We start from the raw sequence: 4,219 nt of genomic DNA on the forward strand, positions 1-4,219 counted from the left end.
ACCTTTTTCAAAAACTATTTTCGAAAATCACTAACTCTTTTTCAAAAATTATTTTCGAAAATTCTCTCTCTCTCTTATCTCCTTCTATTTATTTATTCATCTACTAACACTTCATCTCACCTAAATTCGAACCCCCTCTTCCATCTGTGTTCGAATTATTTTCTTCTTCTTTTCTTCTACTCACACAGGGACCTCTATACTGTGGTAAAAAGGACCCCTATTATTATTATTATTTTTCTGTCCCTCTTTTTCATATGAGCAGGAGTAAGGACAAGAACATTCTTGTTGAAGCAGATCCAGAACCTGAAAGGACTCTGAAGAGGAAACTAAGAGAAGCTAAATTACAACAATCCAGTAAGCACCTTTCAAAAATTTTCGAACAAGAAGAGGAGATGGCAGCCGAAAATAATAATAATGCAAGGAGGATGCTTGGTGACTTTACTGCACCTAATTCCAATTTACATGGAAGAAGCATCTCCATTCCTGCCATTGGAGCAAACAATTTTGAGCTGAAACCTCAATTAGTTTCTCTGATGCAACAGAACTGCAAGTTTCATGGACTTCCATCTGAAAATCTTTTTCAGTTCTTAACTGAATTCTTGCAGATATGTGATACTGTTAAGACTAATGGAGTAAATCCTGAAGTCTACAGGCTCATGCTTTTCCCTTTTGCTGTAAGAGACAGAGCTAGAGTGTGGTTGGACTCCCAACCCAAAGATAGCCTGAACTCTTGGGATAAGCTGGTCAAGGCTTTCTTAGCCAAGTTCTTTCCTCCTCAAAAGCTGAGTAAGCTTAGAGTGGATGTTCAGACCTTCAGACAGAAAGAAGGTGAATCCCTCTATGAAGCTTGGGAGAGATACAAAGAACTGACCAAAAAGTATCCTTCTGACATGCTTTCAGAATGGACCATCCTGGACATATTCTTTGATGGTCTGTCTGAATTAGCTAAAATGTCATTGGATACCTCTGCAGGTGAATCCATTCACTTAAAGAAAACGCCTGCAGAAGCTCAAGAACTCATTGACATGGTTGCTAATAACCAGTTCATGTACACTTCTGAGAGGAATCCTGTGAGTAATGGGACGCCTATGAAGAAGGGAGTTCTTGAAATTGATACTCTGAATGCCATATTGGCTCAGAATAAAATATTGACTTAGCAAGTCAATATGATTTCTCAGAGTCTGAATGGAATGCAAGCTGCATCCAACAGTACTCAAGAGGCTTCTTATGAAGAAGAAGCTTATGATCCTGAGAACCCTGCAATAGCAGAGGTAAATTACATGGGTGAACCATATGGAAGCACCTATAATCCATCATGGAGAAATCACCCAAATCTCTCATGGAAGGATCAACAAAAGCCTCAACAAGGCTTTAATAATGGTGGAAGAAATAGGTTTAGCAATAGTAAACCTTTTCCATCATCCACTCAGCAACAGACAGAGAACTCTGAACAAAATACCTCTAATTTAGCAAACTTAGTCTCTGATCTATCTAAGGCCACTGTAAGTTTCATGAATGAAACAAGGTCCTCCATTAGAAATTTGGAGGCACAAGTGGGCCAGCTGAGTAAAAGGATCACTGAAATCCCTCCTAGTACTTTCCCAAGCAATACAGAAAAAAATCCAAAAGGAGAGTGCAAGGCCATTGACATAGTCAACACGGCCGAACCTGGAGAGGAAGGGGAGGACGTAAATCCCAGTGAGGAAGACCTCCTGGGACGTCCAGTGATCAATAAAGAGTTTCCCTTTGAGGAACCAAAGGAATCTGAGACTCATCTAGAGACCATAGAGATTCCATTGAACCTCCTTATGCCCTTCATGAGCTCTGACGAGCATTCATCTTCTGAAGAGAATGAGGATGTTACTGAAGAGCAAGTTACCAAGTACCTTGGTGCAATCATGAAGCTGAATGCCAAATTATTTGGTATTGAGACTTGGGAAGATGAACCTCCCTTGTTCACCAATGAACTAAGTGATCTGGATCAACTAACATTGCCTCAGAAGAAACAGGATCCTGAAAAGTTCGTAATACCTTGTACCATAGGCAACATGATCTTTGAAAAGGCTCTGTGTGACCTTGGTTCAGGGATAAACCTCATGCCCCTCTCTGTAATAGAGAAACTGGGAATCTTTGGGGTGCAAGCTACTAAAATCTCATTAAAGATGGCAGACAATTCAAGAAAATAGGCTTATGGACAAGTAGAGGACGTGTTAGTAAAGGTTGAAGGCCTTTACATCCCTGCTGATTTCATAATCCTTGATACTGGGAAGGATGAGGATGAATCCATCATCCTTGGAAGACCTTTCCTAGCCACAGCAAGAGCTGTGATTGATGTTGACAGAAGTGAATTAGTCCTTCAATTGAATGAGGACTCCCTTGTGTTTACAACTCAAGGTTACCCTTCTGTAAACATGGAAAAGAGGCACAGTAAGCTTCTCTCAAAACAGAGTCAACCAGAGCCCCCACAGTAAACTCTAAGTTTGGTGTTGGGAGGCCACAACCAAACTCTAAGTTTGGTGTTGAGAAGTCTCAACAATGCTCTGAACATCTGTGAGGCTCCATGAGAGCCCACTGTCAAGCTATTGACATTAAAGAAGCGCTTGTTGGGAGGCAACCCAATTTTTATTTATCTAATTTTATTTTTCTTGTTCTTTCATGTTTTATTAGGTTCATGATCATGTGGAGTCACAAAATAAATATAAAAATTGAAAACAGAATCAAAAACAGCAGAAGAAAAATCACACTCTGGAGGAAGACCTTACTGGCGTTTAAACGCCAGTAAGAAGCATCTGGCTGGCGTTCAACGCCAGAACAGAGCATGGTTCTGGCGCTGAACGCCCAAAATGGGAAGCATCTGGGCGTTTGAACGCCAGAATTACACCCTGGAGAAGAGCTAGCACTGAACGCCCAGAACAAGCATGCTTCTGGCGTTCAATGCCAGAAATGGGCAACAAATGGGCGTTCAACGCCCAGAACAAGCACCAATCTGGGGCTGAATGCCCAGAGTTGTGTGCAAGGGCATTTTGCATGCCTAATTTGGTACAATGTTGTAAATCCTTGAATACCTCAGGATCTGTGGACCCCACAGGATCCCCACCTACCTCCACTCACTTCTTCTCACCCCTCTTTCACACAATCCCATAAACACTCTTCTCCAAAACTCTTCACCAATCACCTCAATCTCTCTTCCCTATAACCACTTCACCACTCACATCCATCCACTCTTCCCCATAAACCTACCTCATAAACCCTACCTACCTTCAAAATTCAAATCAATTTCCCACCCAAAACCCACCCTTATGGCCGAACCTTACCCCCCCTCCCTTCCCTATATAAAGCCCTCCATTCTTCTTCATTTTCACACAACACAACCCTCTCTTCCCCTTCTTGGCCGAATACACCCCTCCCCCCTCTCCTCCATATTTTCTTTTTCTTCTTCATCTATTCTTTCTTCTCTTGCTCGAGGGCGAGCAATATTCTAAGTTTGGTGTGGTAAAAACATAAGCTTTTTGTTTTTTCATTACCATTGATGGCACCCAAGACCGGAGAATCCTCTAGAAAAGAGAAAGGGAAGACAAAAGCTTCCACCTCCGAGTCATGGGAGATGGAAAGATTCATCTCCAAAGCTCATCAAGATCACTTCTATGATGTTGTGGCCAAGAAGAAGGTGATCCCCGAGGTCCCTTTCAAGCTCAAGAAGAATGAGTATCCGGAGATCCGACATAAAATCCAAAGAAGAGGTTGGGAAGTTCTAACAAACCCCATCCAACAAGTCGGCATCCTAATGGTTCAAGAGTTCTATGCCAATGCATGGATCACTAGGAACCATGATCAAAGTAAGAACCCAAACCCAAAGAATTATATTACAATAGTTCGGGGGAAATACTTAGATTTTAGTCCGGAAAATGTGAGGTTGGCGTTTAACTTGCCTATGATGCAAGGAGATGCACGCCCCTACACTAGAAGGGTCAACTTTAATCAAAGGTTGGACCAAGTTCTCATGGACATATGTGTGGAAGGAGCTCAATGGAAGATTGACTCCAAAGGCAAGCCGGTTCAATTAAGAAGACTGGACCTCAAGCCTGTGGCTAGAGGATGGTTGGAGTTCATCCAACGCTCCATCATCCCCACTAGCAACCGATCTGAAGTTACTGTGGATTGGGCCATCATGATTTATAGCATCATGATTGGAGAGAAAGTAGAAGTTCATGAAGTCATC

The 4,219-nt window shown here is 42.1% G+C and overlaps 1 non-coding gene across 1 annotated transcript; it reads right to left on the reverse strand.

Annotated features, from left to right (window-relative positions):
• Positions 1-788: 788 nt before the first annotated feature.
• Positions 789-896, reverse strand: LOC148549235 (small nucleolar RNA R71). The gene has a single exon (XR_015897518.1). It is a non-coding gene; the product is annotated as a small nucleolar RNA R71 (small nucleolar RNA).
• Between the last annotated feature and the right edge of the window lie 3,323 nt (positions 897-4,219).

The sequence above is a fragment of the Arachis ipaensis genome, chromosome B8 (assembly GCF_059453495.1).
Source record: "Arachis ipaensis isolate K30076 ecotype BB chromosome B8, ASM5945349v1, whole genome shotgun sequence".
Classification (NCBI taxonomy): domain Eukaryota; kingdom Viridiplantae; phylum Streptophyta; class Magnoliopsida; order Fabales; family Fabaceae; genus Arachis; species Arachis ipaensis.